Genomic DNA, 24,787 nt, shown 5'->3' with positions numbered 1-24,787 from the left:
AGCAAATAATTTCCCAATTAGAATGTCTCTGTTAACTGAAGAGTTTGCCATTGTTCTCAACTCATTAATTGCAGTTGCCTTCATTTTGTAAGCTGGTGGAAGGGCTCTCAAGACTTTGGAAACTATTTCATCTTCACTCTGAAATCTTCCACAACATTGAATTCCCATAACAATCTCATTTACTCTTTCCATAAACACAACAATTCTTCCATTATCTTCCATCTTTAAGTTTTCATATCTTACCTAGTAACCATCAAGTTTAGCAATTTTGACAGTAGGATCACCTTCTTTCAGAGTTTGTAATTTATCCCACATAACCTTTGCCAATGATTTATCGATCAATCCCATGATCTGTTGATCAGTAAGTGCACACAAGAGGGCCTCTCTAGCTCTACAATCATTCTCAATATTCTTGTCCAAGTCTACAGGAGCAGAATTTCCAGATGCCAAATCATAAGGTGTATATCCTTTCTTAGTGATCTCCCAAATATCCTTGCCAAGACATCTAAGATGAGTCTCCATTCAAATTTTCCATATCCCATAATTTCTTCCATCAAGCTTAGGGATTTCTCTTCTAAAAATAGTTGCTAGTGGATTAGAAGTGTTAGCTGCCATAAGATCTACCTCAAGTGGTTAAGCTTCTGCAAAAGAGGACCAAAGCTCTGATACCAATTGTTAGGATAACCGGTGAACAACTGAGAGGGGGGTGAATTAGTTGTTGATAGATTATATCATTTAAAACCACTTAATAACCTTTAACCAGATTAAGTATCGATAAAGCAGAAACAAATACTAGTAAACGATGCAACTTAACAATTAAACTGATAATCAATGCAAAGAAACCATACCACATAACACCATGATTTGTACATGGAAAACCCAAAAAGGGAAAAATAATGGTGGGAAGCCTACCCATAGTCAAATGATACTTCTACAGAAAGTATGTGTTACAATGAGGGGCTTGCACATGTAGGAAGGCACACTGCCTAGAGTGTACTTCTCATTACAAAAGAGTCTCACTGACTACAGAGGTTAAAGCCACCTCAAGATATATGGACAAAAATCAAGAATAATGAACTACTAGAGATATCATCTACCATGCCTGATTATAGTCCTAGTTAAGCTCAATACCAGAGGCCTTTGACCTCTTCCTTAATCCCAATTCAATCACCTATGATCGACCAAATCTCCTTCACATATGATATTACATTCCACGACCATGAACACATTATTACAATGAGATCTTACATCATTTTATACCAACCCTAAGGCCTAAACCAATTAGGTTGGCCACCTAAAAGATATTACAATAAGATCATTACATAAATCCATATTACAATGATATGCCATGTCAGCTTAACACAAAAACAACAATAACCAATCCATAGATCATCATAAAAAATCTCGGTAACGTGTAGAGCACACATTAACATGATATTGGGCCATAACCTAGATAGGTACCACACCTCTTCTAGGTCCACCACACCAAAGCAATGTCTTCAAGAAGTTGTAGCATGATCGAAGAACATCTTCAGCATCCTGAAATCCATCTAGAAGCTGCACCAACACCAGTTATGCATCCTATCAAGATTCCTCACTAAAAGCTTTGTCGATTAAACCTTAAACCAATGTCAGTAAGGGTTTACAAGAGTGTATGATAGAAACTGATTACCAAGTCAATACCAACTAACCCAAACATGCTCAAGGAACATGTAACACATGAAATCAAACATACTCCATTGATCCAAACATGCCGAAAGTGTCCAACAAATAATCTCTTCTTACGATAACACTAGTTCTTCTACCAGTAACCAAAACTTGTCTGTCGGTAACTAACCATAATAGCTAGTGTTGACATCAATGAAAAAACATCAATGCAACACATAATTAATTCATCCATAATGCCAACATAAGTATCTATGGTTGTACCAATATGATTGAGACTTTGGGATGTGCTCATCAGTCTTGGGTTGTGAGGTATTTCAATGTCTATCCAATTTGTACTTAATTGAAATCGCAACTAGACCGCCAAGAGTGTTCCCTACAAAGAGGGAGAGTTACCTGCACAGGAGAACATGTGTTTGGTATCAAAGAAGATACAATTGGTATCAATGTCAACTTAAACACTTGATATCAACAAATTGGGGTCAAAATAACTTCTGCATATCAAAGGGGAGATGATGCAATCTGACTGGTAGGTAAGTTGTATTCACTGACACATGCTCCTTCAATTGGTATCAGACTTGTATATGCAATAGGTATCCGGTTTGTACATACATTTGGTTGCTGAGAAATTGGTATTAGTTTGTGTGTGAGACTTCCATCTCATGTGCTATGAATTGAGAGGATGCAAAGTATGAAGGTCAAAGGAGGAAAAGAATCAGGTAGAGAAAAAGGGGGAGAGAAAACTCTGTTAGTGCCTGGTAGAGACAAGGAGGAGAGAAACCCTATCAGTGCCCTTTGTCATTGTTTTCAAAGGGGGAGAGAATTTGTAGTATGTCAAATATTACATATGTGAGAATCCATAGCACACACAAAGGGGGAGAGAGAGAATTTGTAGTATGTCGGATACTACATGTGTTGAAATCAATGCCAAAGTGGGAGATTGTTGGTATTGTGCTATCATTGATGTCAACTGGTATAGGATGGCAACTGGTATGGGAGATTGATGTGCAATGTTGTCATTGATGTCAACTAGCATAGTAGGTCACTGGTAAGGAAGAGAATATCATCTAGCATAATGATCATTGGAGTCACCCATACATAAGTTAGTGTTGGCTTGTGTTGAAGATAAGTAGTGGAGACCGGTATGGTATGATGACTGGTAAAGTAATGTGTTGCCATTGAGTTGTTGCCAACTAGTAAGCATGTGCCTGATAAGACTGCAGAGTGAACAGGCCACTAGTATACTAGTATGATTCCATCTAGTAGGACTCCCACCGGATGAAGAAGATATCACAGGTTGAAGATATGACTGATAGAGAGTATTCCCAACTAGATTATATGTGCCTATTTGAAGATATGCTTTCTCAAATAGGGAAGCCATATTGGTGCATTGTCAGATGCAGACGGTAAAGATCCACTCCCACTGGTAAGTGGATCTTATCTCCTATTATGCATGGAATGCATCATAGTCCTCAGAGATAAGATAGTTGAGTAGAAGATAGATGATTGAAGGCTCACACCGGATGAACCAGTGAAACACTAAGTTGCCTCAGGTGCATGAAATCACAGCTAGGTAGGCATGTTGAGCTACTAGGACAAAGAAGGAAGAGTAAAGGAGTGATGGGTTTGTCATGTTGACAAACCGGTTGAGATGATGTTCGAGCTGATGTAGATAAAGGTAATGGTGAACAACTGTAGATAGAGGATGTTGTCAGAATGAATATGGAGTTTGGTTGCACCAATGTCCATGGTATGTTACCAATAGACATGCAGAAGATCGATATATATGTCCATCGATAAATCTAACAAAGTGACAAGTGAAGAGCTCTTGTTTGATGAAGTTGAGTATACTATTTGTAGACACCTAAAAATGGTCAACGCTTGCGGAGTCATACTTTAACATTTGCGCATTGCCTCATTTTAGGTTTTTGCATCGCATTAACATTTCTCCTATGATTCGTACTTGGTTTTTATCATTTGCAAACATCAAGTCATTCTTCTACATTCTTCAGTTATCTCGCTCTCGAATTTGGTCTTGTCAACAACACTATCCAGTCATGATTTTAATCGATTCTATCTTATTGCATCAATGTGCATGCTCATTTGTCATTATTTTGGACATCATCAATCCTAATTAGGGTTTTGTCCTCCTGTCAATCTTGCGATCGATTTGTCATCGATTGTTGTCCTCTTATCAATCTTGTCGATTTATTATCAATCCTTCAATCTTGTCGATTAACGATCGATTTGTCATCGATCGTTGTCATGTTCGATCTTGTCATTTTGTGATTGATTTGTCATCAATCGTGGTCATTTTCAATCCTGTCATCTTGCAATCTATTTTGCCATAAATCCTTGTCCTCTTGTCAATTTTTGCAATAAATTTATCATCGATCGTTGTCTGTCTCAATTATGTCAATTTGGATCAATTAGTCATTGTTCCTCGTCAATTGGCGCATTTTATCAATCAAATCATTTATCACATTGGTCATTTATCAATCCAAAATCAAATCAAATCAATATCAATTATCCTTTGTCATGACCTAATTGTCATTCTCGCATTGCTAATTCGTCTTCTAGGGTTTCGTGATTTCATCATTTAACCTTGTGTGTCATTTCTTCCTTTAGGATTAATAAATTGTTTATTTATCCTAAGTCTTCTCATTGCAATTAAATGTTCATTTAATTGGCTAATTATTCCTCTTTGTGAATTAATTAATAAATGACAAATTATTAATTAATTTACCTAATTTCTAATTTCCATCAATTTCTTAATTCCTAAATTCTTAATTCTCTAATTTCCTAATTTTCTAATTCCTAATTTCAAATTCTCCTATTTCTCTCCTAAATTCATGGAAATGACATGACAATTTGTCATAAATTTGTCATAATTGACAATCAATCAATTTTGACATAGAAGTTGTCATAATTTGTCATAAATCATCAATCAACAAATTTTGCATAGAAGGTGCATAATTTGTCATAAATTTGTCATAATTGACATAATTGATTTGCAATTTCCATTTGAATTGAATCATGCTAATCTTGTCTTTTCTCCAATTCTTCTATAAATTGGATGATCTTCATCAATCAAAGCTAATTGGTAATCAGACTATCGAATTTCTAGTCAATCACATTTCTAGTACTCTTGATCAATAATCTTGTCTACTTGCTTTCAATTATGTGTGTGCACTTGTAGGTGAGATCCACAACCAAACCATTTGAAGAGGAAAGAAGAACAATGGAGCCACATGAAGGAGCATTCAAATCATATCTTTGGTTTGCTTAATTTCTAGTTTTGAATGTTTTTTATTTCATGTCTCTATTGAGTGTTGTTTAGGATAGATCATTACATTTGAGTTTTCATGATTGAGCTAAGGGTTAATATTCCTATACTATTTGTGATGATTTCCTATTTCCTAACGTACATTAATTGGTGAACCCGACATGAACACTAACCATCTAACCTCTTTATGGTGTTTTTGAGTGCTTTCAAGTTGATTTGTAGGCCAAAAACCCAAAAATAGGGTCGTGCAGGGTTTTTTGGAGACTTCTGCGCCTATGTGAAGCAACCTGTGCCTATGTTGAGCATTCTACACCTATGTTGAAGACAACCTGCACTTGTGTCCTGCATTCTGCACCTATGTCCTAAGTTCTGCGCCTGTGTAAAGTCTAGAACAGAGGTAAAAATGCAGTATTTTACTTGAAATTTGTTTAGTTTTTGCATTCTGTTTTCTGTGTTTTGGATTTTGGTACTAATTATCTGTACAGAATCTTGGCATATGCATGGCAAAGACAACAAATCAAACTACTAACATGTGTTATGCAGAATCAATAGTCAAAGACAACAAATCAAACTTCTAACTTGGGTTTTGCAGGTTGCCTTGGAGAAACAACTAAACTTGGTGTTTGTTATTAATGTTTTAGGCACCTAGTGATTTCTAATAGGTTGGAATGAACATGTTTTTGATTTTATTGTTGAGTGTGACATTGGAGTAGGAGAGTATGCTCTCATCCTTTTAGGGTGATCAGAAATCCAGATCTTCGATACCATGCTTTTGTCTTTGATTATGCGTCTCCTTTAGAGGGCCTGCCTTCCCGACCACTTTGCTTTTGCAAGAAAGTGATAATCGTGAGAAGGGAATGACCAAAAGTGAGTACGGCTAGAATTCCTTGGCATTCTAACTCACTATAAAAAATAACCCAATGAGCGAAAGCTTTGAAGGAAGTATTACGTGGGAATTGCAGTTACTTGGGAAGTGATGACCCTTGGACTCTTTCTCATATCAACATCTAAGTAGGACCTCACGGTCTAAATCGTGCTTGCGCGACTACATTTTTTTGGTATCTTGATGGGCTTAATGTCTCAATCACGCTTGCGTGACATCAAGGAGTAATGCTTAACAGAAATCCTTACTACACACCTTGTTTTAGAGGCCAAAAACCCTTCTATTTGCTGGAGAAGGACAAGTTCGGATACTTGGAAGAGATACTAAGTTCGCCATGGGGAGATTTCCATGGGGACTGATGCTTGGCTGCCTTGAGAAGTGAGTGTCATGGAGGGGAGCCTATGGGGTCAAGCATCTATATATTCTCCTTGAATCCCATAATGAGTCTACCTCTCAAGTACCTAATGTCTTTGCCTACCATAAGAAATGTGGAAATGAGCATGATTTCCTTGAGTCTAAGTTGCAATATCTTGTATTCTTTGCTTGTCAAAAGTTGAATTGTATCTCATTTCAAGAACAAAACAAATTGATCCAACATAAGATTAAACACAAGAGACATTCATCCAACAAAGGTTCAACAAGATTCAAAACTCATCTTCAAACATGGTTGTCAAATATTGTTCAAAATCTTGTCTCAACAAGCATGTTACTTACATTTAGGTTCATCCTAGGTTGCATTTTGCAAAGTTCATTGTCAAGTACCAAGGTTAGGTTTCACCTAAGTCATACTCTTTTCAATAAGGGTCATCCATTTACATATGTCCTCTTGCATTAAAGTCATACCATTGTCATACATTGCTTACCCTAGGTCTCTTCATTAAGCTTAGGTCATTATCATATCATATTAGGGTCATTTGCATAGTAATTGTCCCTTTGCATATAGTGCCAAAACTAGGTTTTGCCATACTTGAGTAATCCAATTCTTTGATAAACCCTAAGTCATTGTTAGGAGATCTAGACCTTATCAAACCTTTTGTCCTTTGTCATCTATGTCATTTCGTCAAACCTAGCTTAGTATCCAAGCATATAGGGGAGACTTTGTCATTTGTCCTTTTGTCACTTAAGTCCTTTTGTCCTTTGAGGTCTAGATATCATTCCAATTTCCTAAGGGTCCCTCTCTTAGATTTGCATTCAAAAAGTTTGTCAAAATCTTCAAAAACAACCAAAAACATAGATTGCATTTTCATCTATTCAAGTTTACACTTAGTTGCATATCATACATTATCTTTGAAAATTCCAAAAACATTTCATTTGCACAAGTGACATGCCGGTTGAGACAATATCAAAAATCTAAAAAGATGGGTGAACCAACATATCAACCCATGGACAACATAGCAAATTCGCAGTTTCAAACTAGTCAAACAACACAAATTGAAGGTTCATCAAACACATCTCTACCACCATATGGAACGGTTCAACTTGGACCACCTCCATTATATGAACCAGTGTTTGTACCTATGAAACCAGGACATGGGAGTGTTCCACCAACTCCAAGAGGAAGTGCACCTTTCAATTTGAATCAACCACACCTGCAACATGACATTCAAACTCAAACATTATATGAAGAACAAACTCTCTCACAAGGATTTGGTTCAGATCAAGGCTTTCACCAAGAAAAAAATCCAAATGTCCAACTAGATTCTTCATTCGATTCTGATACTTCTGATGATGTTGACATGTTCCTTCAAGATCCAAAGATAACAAAAAAGATGGATAAGTTCTTGAACAAGGTCTTTAAGATGTTTCCACAAAAGTATCTTAACATGATGAGTAATGTGACATCTTCAAGTGACCAAATCAATGTGCAAGAACAACAAAGCGGGGAGTTGTTAAGTTTTTCCCTGCATCCAAATGAAGAAAATGCACAACAAGTAACTCAACCTACATTGATGAGTAAACGTGCTTCAAAGGCATTGACAGTGACTATTCCTCAAAAGTCACCATTTGAGACAATAAATAATCCACTATTCAACACAACACCTGTAACACAAGATCAAATGAAGAATACACCAATATTCACAGCTGTCCCTCAACAAGAAGTGGTTCCTTACATGCATAAAGTTGGATCAAAATCTAAGATGCAGGAAAGCTTCACAACTGGAATGCCTAATGTCACCAATGTTCAAAATAATTCCACGATGCAACAAAGTTCTTATGTCCCGTTAAGTTCAATATCTTTGCCGAACACTATTGCGACAAATCCTTCGATAATGGCGACACAAAGAGGTATGGATAATGGTTTGCACCAACAACAATTGTTGCAACAATTGAGTAATATACAAAAGGTACAATCGAATGTGCAAACAAGTAATGTGCAACAACAACAATTTCGCATGCAACAACAAATTGCAGCACCTTTGGCACCATTACAAGTTAATGCAAACTTGCAACCATCACAATGGATTGGACAAACAACACAGCAAGTTAATGCAAGTGCTATACCCCATCCTAAGGAGAAGCAATGAAAAGCACCTAAACAAAGTTTTTTACAAATGATGGGATATACACCGCGACAACAATTGGCACAAAGTCAACAAATTCCGATTCATCAACATCAACAACATGTGCCTCAGTATGTGCCAAGGCAAACAAGCTATCCTACTTTACAACCACAATTGGCGCCTGTGCAATATCAACAACCTACTCAATTGCAATATCAACCTAGGCTCCAAGAAGCACAATAACAAGGTCAATATCAAGGCATAGCACAACCGCAGCAACAAGCAATGTACCAAGAACTTTATATGCCGGAAACACCAAAAACGGCCATTTCAGAGTATCAACAACCGATCGGAAATGCGATGTATCGACAAAGGATACCAACTGGGATTAATGATGGACCTCTAAATTCTGATACAATTGCGCAACAACTTGAGAAGTTGCAACTAAAAGTTGACACATTAGAAACTAAAGGAACAAAGAAGTTGTATACAGATCAAGATCTATGTCCTAATCCATTTGACAAGAGTGTACACATGCCTCCATTCCCTAAGCATTTTGAGGCACCTAATTTTGAGAAATATAAAGGGAATGGCAATCCAAAAGATCACATTTGAGCATTTTTTGCGGCATGTACTGAGGTAAGATATGAAGAGATGTATTTAATGCGCTTATTTGCATGAAGTCTCATGGGACAAGCTATGGATTGGTATTCACATCTCCCAGGAAATATAAAGACTTGGTCTGAATTGGCTCAAAAGTTTTTATCTCATTTTGCGTTCAACATCGACAGTGATGTGACCATGTCAGATTTATGCAACACCAAGCAAAAGCAAGGTGAATCATTAGTGACTTTCTTGCAATGATGGTGAAGCTTGTATAGTCGTTCTTCCCTTGATATACCCGAAGAACAACAAGTGAATCTATTTATCCATAATTTGGTCCTAGAAATGATGTATGAGCTAAAATTGAAAAGTCCCAGTACTATAGAGAAACTCATTAAGAAAGGAATGAGCATTGAAATGACTCTGGTAGCTAAAGGAATTATCAAGCTCAATAAAGACAATGACAATGCCAATTATTTGGGGGATAGAAACAAATTTTGGTATAAGAACAAGAATGTCACTAATGATGGAGTTGTTGATGCAAGAGCGGTAAATGCAAATCAACCCCCATTCATGATCAAGAAATTGAGTGTTCCTAATATGTCAACTATGGAACAAAATCAATCACCGATGAGCAATGTTACTCAATAGCCACAATACCAACAGCATGCTCAACAATAGCATACTCAACAATATAACCAACAACAAGGCCAACAACAAAACCAGCAGTGCAAACCCTTCCGATTGTGGGATGGGCCTCCTCGACAATTTACACCATTGGGAGAGCCTATTGAATTAGTAATGAGACAATTGATACAAGAAAAATTTATTAAGCTACCAGAAATCAAGGCAGAACTAGCGGTAAAACCACATTGGTGGAATGATAATGCATACTATGAGTATCATCGGTCCAAAGGACATAAAACTGCATCATGTTTTCAATTGAAACATATGATTCAATATTTATTAGAGCAAGGAGTAATTGAGGTAGATCCACCCCATCCGACCTCTAACACTGATCATACTATTTTCAAAACTCTGTTGCTTGATCATGACAAGGGTAAAGCGTCTTCTTCCAACTCTGCCCAAATGGCCAATTATGCAAATACTGGTTATAACAATGTCATTAATTGTTTTCATGCATCAAATGAGTATGTTTCTACTCTTAGAATAAAGGGACAAGATCCTTCTTGCGCAGTCACCACTCGTTGATCCAAAATAGTCCTGAAAGGAGCTCCTGCAGCTCCTCCCAAGCCAACTCTTGCAAGTCAGTATAATCTTTTGGATCATCTAGGAAAGACACCTACACAAATATCAATCCTTGAGTTATTGAAAATGTCTCCCATGCATCGTGCAGTCCTGGATAAAGCTTTAATCGAGTCCAATGTCCTGACAGATATTGATGTTGACCATTTTCAAGCCCGAATTGGACATTTAGCTGTTTCCCAAAATATCGCTTTTTCTGATAATGATATCTCACCTGATAAGCTCCCTCACAATGATCCTTTACACCTTGAAGTCTTTGTTCATAACTACAAAATCTGATGAGTCTTGATAGATGGCAGAGCAAGTCTTAATATTTGTACTTTGAGAGTGGTTGTTGGCCTTGGATATTCAGAAAATGACATTGATGCTTCAAAAAGAATAACAATTAAAGCATATGATGATGCTGAGCGCCCATCAAAAGGAATAATTATATTGCCTATCAGAGTTGGTCCAGTGACAGAAAACACGTTCCTGCAAGTCCTAGACCTTGATCTCCCTTATAATATGATCCTTGGCCATCCATGGATCCATGCAATGAAAGCAGTTCCATCTACCTATCATCAATGTTTAAAATATCCTTACAATGGAACTGAGATAACAATTCCAGGAGATCCTAATCCATTCCAGTTTTGTGCTACTCTAAGGGATACTCCTCAGCAGCAAGTCCCAATCAATAGAGAGGCCAAATCACATAACTATGTGGATCCTAATCAATTATTAGATGCTGTCAAAGGAAAATTGAAGATACAGGACCAGGGGTGTGGAGAATACTCAATGGGTCAAACATTCCTCATCGAGAATTTACCAATATCTCCAAAATCATATGGCAAACTACATTTATTGCAAAAGGAACCTAAGGTGATTATTCAATATCAGCCTCCTACTATATTTACAAGATGGGGAGAACTTGACAAAGAAACTGTAGATGATGATGTCATAGATTGGCTTTATAAAGATCCAACTGAGACCCCACCTGTCAGATTACCAGTGGAATGATATGGCAAAGGATTTACTATGTTGCAAAAGAAAGGATATGATGGTTGCAGTGGTTTAGGCCTGAACAACAATGGGAGGCTAGAACTTGTCATACCCAAGAGGTGACCTCCAACTTTAGGGTTAGGTTTTGTACCGTTGCGAATTGGATCCACATCTACCAAAGTGCCCATGTGTCGAAAAGGGCGTGATTCTGATGATGAAATAACACCTGAGGATACCCGACCTGAAATTGATTCTAATGATTGGGAGTGGAGTTCTTTTTCTTCTAGCTCCTATGCCCTCGACAATATTTTCATTGACCCTGATAATTTGCCTATGGAAGACAAACATGAAATAACTCCTCTTCCTAAAACCTGTCCCCATGCTTGGATAGAGACATTTTGGGATCCAAGCTCTGAATCTGATACAAGTAGTTCGGATAGTGATACCACTGATGTTCATATCTTTACCATATCAGCCCTCTCTCTCCTTACAACTGACGATGACATGCCCCTCATCTATCCCCAGCTTATCCAACATGACCAACAAGAACCGCTCACATTGGACTGTTTTCAAAATGATGAAGCGATTACAGAATTCCTTGGACTACGGGAAGGCATACCACAAGGTGATCATAAGGTAGGATTTGCTATTGACCTGGATTCCACAGCATATTTTGGGGAGTCAACTCCCTCTTCCAGTCATCAAAATAGAAAAAGAAAAGAAATAGTAAAAAATCAAAAGAATAGATCTTTGGGTGAAAACCGTAAGGCACTCTCTGATCATACAAAAGTAAAAATAAAAGACGTACCTGCGGGTGAAAACCTCTCTGAGGTGCCCAAAGGTGGAAGAGTGGACATACCCCTATCAAGTCAGGACAAATCAACATTGCTAGTGGAAATGACTGAGGAAATCAATTTGGGTACACCTGACAACCCTAAGGTCATTCATTTTGCTGCTTCTCTATCACAACAGGAAAAAATAGATTTTGTCAATTTCTTTCTTGAGAAGAAAATCAGCTTTGCATGGTCCTATGCAAATATGCCTGGTCTTGATCCAGAATTAGTCCTTCATCATTTGCCATTAAAAGCAGATGCCAAACCGGTCAAACAGAAACTAAGGAAAATGCATCCCCAGGTGGCTCTTTTGGTCAAAGTGGAACTAAAAAACTTACTAGATGTGGGCTTTATCAGACCCATTGATTATGCAGACTGGATTTCAAATTTAGTACCAGTTAGCAAAGTAACTGGGGGCATCAGAATCTATACAGATTTTAGGGATCTCAATAAAGCATGCCCTAAGGATGATTTTCCATTGCCAAACATAGATATCATAGTGGACATGACGGTGGGATATGAGATGCTTTCATTGATGGATGGTTTCTCCGGCTATAACCAAATTCGCATTGCTCCTGAAGATCAGCATAAGACAACATTCACCTATGCTTGGGGTACCTACTATTGGAATGTGATGCCCTTCGGTCTTAAAAATGCAGGCACAACATATCAAAGAGCAATGACGACAATTTTTCATGATTTCATGCACACTTTGATGGAGGACTATGTTGATGACTTGTTATGCAAATCTCTCACCAAAGATAGTCATCTAGCCATCGGGTCTAGCCATCCTGGGCTTGATCTTTGACCGAATGGAGACCTACAAACTCAGGCTCAATCCAAAGAAGTGTGTCTTTGGTGTCACAGCTGGCAAGTTACTAGGGTACATTATTTCTTACAAAGGCATTGAGGTCGACCCTGCAAAAGTCAAAGCAATAATGGATATGCCTCCACCTTCAAACCTCTGACAATTAAGAAGTCTGCAAGGAAAGCTTCAGTCAATCCACCACTTCATAGCTCAGTTGGCTGACAAATGTCATCCATTCCAGCATCTATTGCATAAAGGTGTCGCTTTCAAATGGACTGAGCAATGTCAATCAACCTTTCAAGCTCTTAAAGAATATTTGTTGTCACCACCTATTCTCATGCCTCTGATAGATGGAAAGCCATTTTTATTGTATATTTCTGCAACTAAAATGGCATTAGGAGTTCTCTTGGCCCAACAAGATGAGAATGGCAAAGAGCGAGCTATTTACTATATCAGCCAGACACTGGTAGGCTATGAGCTAAATTACTCAACTATTGAAAGGGCATGCTTAGCGGTGGTATTTGCAACGCAAAAACTCTAACATTATATGCTAAGCCACCAAACATTGTTGGTTGCAAAAATTGATCCCTTAAAATATTTGCTTAGCCGAGCAGCTTTGACGGGTCGCCTAGCAAAATGGGTCATGATTCTCATTGAATTTGACATTGAGTATATGGAGCGAAAAGCGATTAAAGGACAAGTCATAGCAGATCAACTTGCAGATGCCCCTATTTCTGATGATCATCCCATGTTGACCGAGTTTCCAGATGAATCAGTTTTTGCTCTCACATCTTCTAATGAATGGAAGTTATACTTTGATGGGTCCCATACCAAGTTTGGATCCGGAGCCGGCATCTTGTTTGTCACCCCTCAAGGTGATGATATTCCAAAGTCCTATAGAATAACTTTCCACTGCACCAATAACATTGCAGAGTATGAAGCACTAGTTACAGGACTCCGAGTAGCAGTCCACTGGAACATCAAGAATTTGCAAGTCTATGGAGATTCTCAATTAGTCATCCGACAAGTGAATGATGACTACAAAACAAAAGATGAAAAGCTTATTCCCTATAAGCATATGGTAGATTTCTTCAAGACCAAATTCATGGCTATCCATTTCAGTCAAGTTCCAAGAATGCAAAATAAGTCGGCAGATGCAATGGCTACGATTGCCTCCATGTTAAATATGCCAAAAAATATGGACAAATGTGAATTTTTAGTTGAACAATTGCTGGTTCCTTCTTTTGACATTCCGACAGTGGATATGATGTGCGTTCTTGTTGGTCCCAACTCCCCATGGTATAATGATGTATATCAATATTTGAAATCCCAAACCTTACAACCCAACCTTTCTGCTAACCAACGCCGAGCCTTTATCCGACAGACAGCCAAATATGTCATCATCGCCGACACCCTTTACCATCGTTCCTTTGACCATACCCTCCTCAGGTGTTTGGATTCTCACAAAGCACAAACAGCTTTACACGAGGTTCACGATGGTATATGTGTGGGCCATTTCAATGGTCTAAGCTTAGCCAAAAAGTTGATTCGTGCTAGGTACTATTGGCCCACTCTGGAAAAAGATGTTCATGATTTTTTTAAGAAGTGTTACAAATGCCAGATTCATGGAAACTAAATTCATGCACCAGCCCAAGAGCTTCATTCTGTCATATCTCCATGGCCTTTTTCTCAATGGGGATTGGATCTTATCGGCAAGATTCACCTGACATCTGCAAATGGACACAAGTTCATCATTACAGCTACAGAGTATTTTACAAAATGGATCGAGGCTATCCCCGTGACCTATATAACGGGTCTCCAAATTTCAAAATTCTTGTTGAATTATATCATATGCCAGTATGGGGTTCCCCTTGCCATAGTCATAGATAATGGTCATCCCTTCAAGAATAAAGATGTCAAGGAACTTTGTGCAAAGTTTCATATCCAACACCGTTTCTCCAGTCCATACTATCCACAGGGGAATGGTCAAGCTGAAGCATCCAATAAAACCATTATCAAGATCCTGAAAAAGGTTGTCAACGACGCTGGTTGAGATTGGCATGTACAGTTGAATCCAGCACTATGGGCCTATCGCACTTCTATCCGCACACCTACTGGCGCAACACCTTATTCCTTGGTGTATGGTGCAGAAGCCATCTTACCTTTGGAGGTGGAGATTCCTTCCTTGCGTGTTTCCTTGCAACATCTGATTGATGATGAGACACACAGAGTCTCTTGGCTGCATCAGCTTGAGATGTTAGATGAGAAACATCAGACAGCCCTGACACATTTGCAAGCATATCAAAATCGTCTCCGTCGCTCTTATAATAAGAAGGTCAAAGGGCGACACTTCGAAGTGGGAGACCTAGTTTTAAAGGAAAACCCTAAGAATGCACAGTCTGCTGACATCATTAAAGGTAAATTTGAACCTAATTGGGTTGGTCCTTTCATAGTAACTACAGCATATGGCTCGGGGGCATATCATCTTGCTACCCCAGAAGGTGAACCTCTATCCAATCCTATAAACAGCATGCATCTTCACAAGTACTGGGCATAATTTTCTATCAGTACTCTTCAAATATGATCCTGAAAAAATACAAAAAAATCATAAAAGCAAAAAAATACAAAAAAATCAAAAAAGCAAAAAAATACAAAAAAAAAAAGTGAAAAAGCAAAAAAGTAAAGCAAAAAATGATTCGCCCTCTAGTAAAAACTTGGCAAACAGGCGCTTGGGGCAAGTACCTTGTGAAAACCTGGCAAACAGGTGCCATGTGTAAAATGAGATCGTTGCTCCGTCATCTATCATGATCTCTCAACTATGCTTTTTCTCAGCCAGTTTCTCACGTCTATCTTTGTCTTGACCCAATGTTCTCTCCCAAAACTGTTATTGGTCAACATCATTGTCTTGCATACCCCAGTTTCTTGTACATATGTTTTGGTCCCGATCTATGTATGTCTTTCAGATGCGCATTGGGTGTGTTTCCCTTGTCATGATCGATCATTGGAACTTTTGCATTTAAAAAATGTCCTGAAATAATCCAAAAAAATCAAATAATGTCCTGAACAAAATCTCTAAAAAAATTGAAAAATGTCCTGAAATAATTCAAACAAATTGAAAAATGTCCTGAAATAATTCAAAAAAAAAAAAAATTGAAAAACTGTCCTGAAGAAATTCTTAAAAAGTCATAAAAAGTCCTAAAAAAATGCACAAATTTTTTTTCAAAACATTAAAATCCCAAAACACGCATTTTGCAATAAATATCCTTTTGTGCAGAAGACAAATCACTGAGCATACATCCAATGACACACAATCCAACACTGCGCTTTATTGAAATCATGCGTTAATAGATGAACTTTTCAATCAAACCAGACATTCAAACTAATCCACATTGTCATATCAATCAACCTTAAAATCATTTGTCCTTGGCACACTATCATGGGTCTTATACACGGTGTGGTATACTCGAAACCAGACTGTGTCCTGTCTTAGACGGGGTACCACATGTCCTGAAACCAGACAGCATGATCGTCCTATTAGCACGTTCAACTTTTGACAATGAAGATCAAGGTGTTTGTTTGATTTGTTGGAATTTGTGCATCTTATCTTTTTATTGATTTATCTTTGGCTTCGGTCATGTTCCTATGTTGCTTGATGATATCACTGAGTGATTTAGAGTGACCAGGATGGTTCATGGTCCTTTTCCTTTTGATTGTGATTGTTGTTTGTTTGCGATGTGTCTGTCTTTTGCAAACAAGGTTGCATTTCAGCTCTGGCCTTCAATGCCATGATGCTATGCATCCGTTTTGCTACATAAAAATAAAGGTTCTCACCCACAAAGTGCAATATTGAAAGCAAGTTTTTTTCTTCATCTCTTACTAACATTTCTTCCATCCGGTCGGATAGTCAGTTCGGTCTAGTGCTCTGCTTTCCAACCATACATACTGCATCCTGCATCCATTGGTTAGTACATTTGCATTATATCAAACATCACATCAAGCATTTTATCCATTTCATGTTATCAATGCATCAAAACACATAAAACAAAATATACATCCATACATTCTCCACAATGGTACATAAACAGTGCATAAGTCATCCATACATAGAAAACAACTATAAGTCATAACACATTTGCATCCCATCATATCGATGCATATCATATCATATATCACAATAATATCGGAGTACAAAAATTAGGCTGTCTGTCCTAACTATGGCCCGCAGGCTGACTACAAAATGTCAAACTACATAATGTCTATTGTCTATCTAAGGAGCACGTGCCTCTATCACTGGGTGCTCCCTCTGTCCTCCTCATCCTTGCAAGGTCTTACAGATGATGTCCCTCCTGGTCCTGGCTGTGGTGGTCTCATAGGTCCACTCACTCCCATGCTGCTCACTGACCTCCGAGAGCATGCCCTGCTCTCTGTCCTCGATCATGCCCGATATGAAGGTGCTCTCTGCTCTGGTGGAACTGCACTCTCATATAGTGTCCTCCAATGGTGTATCTCCTCTCCGGTCTCTACCAGCATCCCGAATCGACCCAATATACTCAGTGACTCTCTGTCCTTCTCGCTGTGCCTACGCTATAGCTGTATCTCAAGCTGCTGTGAGTCTGGCTATCTCCACTCTGAACTGGTCTTGCTGTCTCTCTAATGTCACAATATGATCTTGTTGACTCGCTATGGTCACCCTGCACATCTCCATCTCCTCTGTCCTAGCTGTCTCCGGCTCTATGGGTATATCTTGCCATGCCTCCTTCTCGTCATCTCCATCCTCATCTCCGTCCTTGTCATCCTCATCATCGTCATCTCCATCGTCATCTCCACCCTCATCATCTCCATCATCCTCATCCCCTCCCTCATCCTCCTCATCCTCATCATCTCCCTCCTCCTCTCCTATGAGTGGGAAGTCCTCCTGTCGCCTCGGTACTGGAATATCCGGATCTGTCAATGGCACTGGCTGCTGTCGTGCAAACCATCTATCATACTCATCTGTCATACCAGCATCCACCACATCTGATCTCCAATCCCATTGTCTCTGTTGTAGCTGTGAGAAGTCTGCATATGCTGTGTGTGGCTGAATCATACTCCCCCATTGACTCATCTCTCTGTGAGATCGGGCAAAGTGTGCAGTCCTCCTAGGTACATCCTGTCTCTCTCCAAACTGTCATCTCACTCTCTCTGGCAGGTACAACTCAATCACTCTCTGGTGATTCACTGGTCACCCAATCAGGTACCTCTCTTGTCTACAATAAAATAGCTCCTCACTGTCATCTGACCATCCCAGACAATCACGATATGGCCTCCATATGAACTCTCTCAGTCTGTCTAGCTCATGTCGCTAGTATAGTATGTATCCAAAAGGACCATGTCTCAGTGCTCCCCCATAGTAGTACACATATGGTCGGTGTGGTACTACCTGTCTATCTGTAATCAATCGACATATGGCTATATGCTCAAATGCCCATACCTGTAATAATGTGACCCCATAGCTCAACGTCTACACTCCCTGGTATGCTATCTGATGTAGCTGAAAATACAGCATAGCCAGCACACATGGTCCCCATGCATAGACTGTCCCCTCTGTCGCCATCCGCTCTAGCACTCTTCCCCATCCAATAGGGAATCCATGTCCTCATCTGTCTCCTGCTAGTAGACATGCTATCACCACGGCTATCACCACGTATCATCGATCATACTCTGATGCCATAGTCTCCTAGCCAATCTCTCTCTCCACGATATCTAGATCATCTGCGTCACACTCAAACAATCTACACAATGCATCTCTCCCTGTCACTGGGTCATACTCTATCATCTCTCCATGAATTGGAATGCGGAGGATACGCCATACATCCTCCAGTGTCACCATCGCCTCTCCGGTCGCCAGATGGAATGAGGAAGTCTCTGAATGCCATCGCTCTGCCAATGTGGTAAGCAGTCCTATGTTTTCCCTAATCTCGGGCATGAATGTGACATAGTATATCCCAAGTCCTGCTAATGTATCTCTGTTTGTGCTCCTGAGTCTATGTCGTAGCATGAAGCAGTCCGGTCGGTTCTCCCGTGTGATCAATGGATACTGTCGACTCTGCATCACAAATTAGGGCACATTTTGTCAGTTTTAGGGTTTGCTCCTATGGGTTGCATTTCCTCATTTTCATGTCTAATCAGGGTGTTTTTCATCTACTCTGACCTATCCTACCCTTGTCCCCTTTTTCCAGATCATTTGCATGTCTTTTTTACCAAAATTAGGGTTTGCATTGCACAATTGCGCCTGTGTTAGGTAACCTGCACCTGTGTCAGGTAACCTACACTTGTGTCTCCCTACACAAGCACAAAAGACCCCACACAAGCGCAGGATTCACCCTACACAAGCGCAGGAGTCCTCTTCTGCATCCCCTGTGGGCCCTGCAATGTCCTGTAAGCACTCAAAATTCATCAAATTGAAAACATGGGTTTTTGAGATCCATACCACTGCTCCTGCGTCGTCTGGTCATCTAAATGTGCATACACATTCACCAAGGTGATCCGCCATTGGAATGTTCGCCATCTATCTGCAAGTGTCCTTGTCCAGAGCAACAAATCCTCCTTGTCTAGTGCAAATGAGCAAATTGTCACTCTCTTGGTCTCATTTATAGATCTTTGTCAGTGCATAGATGGACGTGCACCCTCTCTATCTTATGTTGGTCGTGGTCTTTTATGTCTTCAATTGCTTTTCCTTCATGCATCCGATCTCCGATTGTCAGTCTGTTCGCTCCTATCATTTTTATCGATCAATTGGCCTCTTTTCTACACGTTTCCGGCCAATTCCTCGAGGGGGCATGCATATGTCATTATTATTGTCTGGGGCATTTTCATTATTGTTCTTTGAAACAACTCTTACAATCGCATTGTCTCAAAGAGGGGCAAAATGTAGACACCTAAAAATGGTCAACGCTTGCGGAGTCATACTTTAACATTTGCGCATTGCCTTATTTTAGGTTTTTGCATCGTATTAACATTTCTCCTATGATTCGTACTTGGTTTTTATCATTTGCGAACATCGAGTCATTCTTCTACATTCTTCAGTTATCTCACTCTTGAATTTGGTCTTGTCAACAACACTATCCAGTCATGATTTTAATCGATTTTGTCTTATTGCATCAATGTGCATGCTCATTTGTCATTATTTTGGACATCGTCAATCCTAATTAGGGTTTTTTCCTCCTGTCAATCTTGCGATCAATTTGTCATCGATTGTTGTCCTCTTATCAATCTTATCGATTTATTATCAATCCTTCAATCTTGTCGATTAACGATCGATTTGTCATCGGTCGTTGTCATGTTCGATCTTGTTATTTTGTGATTGATTTATCATCAATCATGGTCATTTTCAATCCTATCATCTTGCAATCTATTTTGTCATCAATCCTTGTCCTCTTGTCAATTTTTGCGATAAATTTATCATCGATCGTTGTCTGTCTCAATTATGTCAATTTGGATCAATTAGTCATTGTTCCTTGTCAATTGGTGCATTTTATCAATCAAATCATTTATCACATTGGTCATTTATCAATCCAAAATCAAATCGAATCGATATCAATTATCCTTTGTCATGACCTAATTGTCATTCTCGCATTGCTAATTCATCTTCTAGGGTTTCGTGATTTCATCATTTAACCTTGTGTGTCATTTCTTCCTTTAGGATTAATAAATTGTTTATTTATCCTAAGTCTTCTCATTGCAATTAAATGTTCATTTAATTGGCTAATTATTCCTCTTTGTGAATTAATTAATAAATGACAAATTATTAATTAATTTACCTAATTTCTAATTTCCATCAATTTCTTAATTCCTAAATTCTTAATTCTCTAATTTCCTAATTTTCTAATTCCTAATTTCAAATTCTCCTATTTCTCTCCTAAATTCATGGAAATGACATGACAATTTGTCATAAATTTGTCATAATTGACAATCAATCAATTTTGACATAGAAGTTGTCATAATTTTTCATAAATCATCAATCAACAAATTTTGCATAGAAGGTGCATAATTTGTCATAAATTTGTCATAATTGACATAACTGATTTGCAATTTCCATTTGAATTGAATCATGCTAATCTTGTCTTTTCTCCAATTCTTCTATAAATTGGATGATCTTCATCAATCAAAGCTAATTGGTAATCAGACTATCGAATTTCTAGTCAATCACATTTCTAGTACTCTTGATCAATAATCTTGTCTACTTGCTTTCAATTATGTGTGTGCACTTGTAGGTGAGATCCACAACCAAACCATTTGAAGAGGAAAGAAGAACAATGGAGCCGCATGAAGGAGCATTCAAATCATATCTTTGGTTTGCTTAATTTCTAGTTTTGAATGTTTTTTATTTCATGTCTCTATTGAGTGTTGTTTAGGATAGATCATTACATTTGAGTTTTCGTGATTGAGCTAAGGGTTAATATTCCTATACTATTTGTGATGATTTCCTATTTCCTAACGTACACTATTGTTTGGCATGTGAAGTGACCAGTTTAGGTGTTCCACTGAAAGAGCAACAAAGTGCAAGTTTGAAGGCAGACTGGTTAGGGTATAAACAACATGGTTAGAGAACTAGTAGACGAACCTGATTGTGTATTAGTTGATGACAGAGTTGAAACTGACACAATGACTGAGCATAGGTGGATGTCGATAGAGACGCCACATGGAGTTCAAGTGTCAAACCAATGGACCGTGCATTGTCAATGAGGTAGGTAGTGACTGGTTGACATTAATGTCGATAGCATGAATCATGGGTCAAGACCATAAGGGTACGGCTCGAGACTAATGAGAGGAAAAATATCTAATTTAGTGGCTTTATGATTGAGGTTGAGTGTCCAAGTGCTAATTAGGGTAGGTGAAGCTATCTGCATGATCATTTCATAGGTGATTGACAAGTGGAGATTGAAAAAGGTGTCGTGTGTGCCAAATATGGTAAACGTAATCTGGATGTAGCAAGATTGACCAAGTCTGATTGATCTCTTTTCAGTTACCTTACAAGGGTAAGGTAACCGGAAAGAGATCTAATTAGATTTGGTTTGCCTCGAGGTCAATGAAGGAACCCTAGCACACTAGAAGTTTGAATGTCATTTTGGCAGGAAGGTATAGTATAAATGTGCAGATCGAAGACCAGATCTATTACTATTGCATGAGAGAGTAAAGCTGATGAAGGGAGTAAAAAGCATAGAGTTAATCAATCAAGTGCTCATCAACAATCATAGAAGAGACTGAGTGTGTGAGAGAGAACTGGTTAGAAGAGTTTAACCGATGAGGGTAAGGTAACCTGTAGAGTGTCACTAAGTTTGACAGTAAAGTGCACCAGTGGTGATTGAACTAATAGAGAAGATTTTAGAGAAGAGAAGGGTAGGGTGAGAATCTGTGAAGAACCAGTAAGCTTAGAATAGGTAGTGATTAGATAGCAGAGAATTGGCAGAGTGAAGAACACCAGTGGTGGCTAGCAGAAATGTGTTAGATAAAGTAGAGAGCCAACAGAGAGAAGAGTACTGACAAAGAAGAGTCAGAGGTTGAACTGGTAAGGTTGTAGCAGAGAAGAAATATTGTAGAGGCTACATAACTCATTTGTAACTAGGAGATTACTTTTTTATTTGATATATGATATTTTAATCACTAAGTTGGAGCTCTGTGTAGGGGTTAGTGCTCCTTGAGTTGGTGCCCTAAAATCAGGGGTTGGTGCTTGTTGGGTTGGTGCCCTAAATGTTGTAATCGAATGTTTCCTTATGAAGCTGGATTGGAGTAGTAGACTCTAGCAGCATTTCTCATCAAGGTTTTTCCTCATACATCTGGTGTTATGTGATATTCCTTTTGTGTGCGGTTGCATTTGGGTCATCCTCTTATCTAACTGGTATGTGTGTTTTATGTTAGATCTATTAACCGGTATACACACATGATAGAAATAGGTAAAGTTTGGAAACCACTGATTCACCCCCCTCTCAGTGGCATCTTGTGTTCAACAAATTCTTGGAGGTATAGCATGTTCTAGGTGATGATTTAGGTCCATACTATATCTTAGCTGATATTGTTTTGGTTAGTATGAGATAATTTTTATCTGATCAACAACTATATCATTGCAATTATTTTATGTGTGTTGAGCCGATCTTGTTGATCTTTCCAAGGTTGATGACATCTATAAATATATGTAATATCTTTCTATTTAAGTGTATTTGTGGATGAGAGTGAGTGAATAATGTATTAATCTTTTGAAAGTAGAGAAGAAAGAGTGTGAAGAAGAGAATGTTGTTATGTGCTTAATCAAAACTGTGACTGTATCATTGTAAATTGTACACCCTTAATTGGGTAGTACAATTCCATGATTAGGTTAGCACCCATCTTAGTGTGTTTGCATTTTACATTTTGAATTCTCTTTAAACATTTAAATAATTGATTTAATTAAATCTAAATTCTTCTTTTATCCCTCTACCATTATAAAATTGGGCCATTTACCCTAAGTGTGCCCCTTTTTTATTTTAATCTTCCAATTAATCATTTCATCAAATACCCTAATTATGTCCTATTTTGAGCTTCAAGGCCCAATTTAACATATCTAGACATCTCAATTCCCACATACTCTTGTAATTTTCTCCAAAATCACAATATCTTGCTTCCTCAAAAATTTGGCAAAAAATTAGTCAGACCGTGTGTTCGGACCAAGTTGGTACCTACTTGATCCTGACTTTTTCTGCCCAAATTTTAGGAGCATGTTTTGGTGGTATTTTCATATTAAAATCCAAGAGATTGGTGGAAAATATTATTTCTAGGTTAGCCTATGACTCAAAAAAAAGTTAGGGTCTCATACATAAATCCTTCCTTTCCTAATTTGAAGGATCAAAGATATAGTGATTGAAGAAGACTCTTATGAAGTGAAACTGCATGTTTTATGAAGTCTACAAAAGCAAATTAATCATTCACCAAGTCTACATCAATCATTTTCAACATCCCTTAGGATATTTGAAGACATTGAAGAATAATAGGAGATCACAGACTGATGATTGGTTTGTACCTCTCCCTTAGGGTTTAGTATGGTTTCATGTTGTTTTCATGTTGTTTTCATGTCTTTGTATGAGCTTCATTTTTAGATTTACATTCATGCTTTAGATCTCTACTTGATTTGTGATTGTGATTGGGATGTAATTGACCCTCTTTTCTAAGTTGATTAGTTGAATTGAGACTAAATGCTAGAAATGAAGGCAAAGTATGAGAAAAAAATGAGCTAGACATTTAAGAATTCATCACGCACCTAGATCTGAGAAGTTTGAGATGATTTAGAGTTTCTCTGTGAAATCTATCAAAAGTTGCAAGGACCATGTGTCTAGACCAAGTTGCTCTCCTATTGGTCCTGCTAACTTTCCATGCATCAAAAAGGGGTACTCCATCTCTACAAATAAAACATAATTCCAAAAGTACAACTGCGCACCTGCTTCCTGCACATAGAAGGAAAGGGAAATGTGTTGGGAATAGGGGTTTTCCTTCATGTCAAACCCCAGTTTTGGAATTAACTAAGTGGTTGAAATAATGTAATTGAAATGACTGAAAATATATATCCTCCTCTTTGAGGGGATGTTGAATTGCTTGAAAATGAAATGCTTATACCGCCTTGTGAACTTTTGCTTGCCTCCACATGGAATTATGATTTCATGAATTAGGATGATGATCTCCTCTTCAATGCTTGAAATCTTGACTCTATTGTTGCTCTGAAGCTTGAAAGAAGACTGAAAATGCTCAATTTCTCTTGAATTCTTGAATTATTGATCTCTTGTGTGTGCATGATAGATGGATTGTCAAATGAGGGTAAATGTTAGAATAAGAGATCACTGAGAGGGGGGGTGAATCAGTGATCTACTAGAAATTGAAACAATAAACTTATTATTTATCCACCTGTTAGCAATGCATAATAGATAAGAACATAAAAATGCAACAATTAAAGCACAAATT

The sequence above is a fragment of the Cryptomeria japonica genome, chromosome 6, assembly GCF_030272615.1.
Source record: "Cryptomeria japonica chromosome 6, Sugi_1.0, whole genome shotgun sequence".
Taxonomy (NCBI): domain Eukaryota; kingdom Viridiplantae; phylum Streptophyta; class Pinopsida; order Cupressales; family Cupressaceae; genus Cryptomeria; species Cryptomeria japonica.
The sequence above is the reverse complement of the archived record's forward strand: the minus strand, read 5'-3'. Positions refer to the sequence as shown.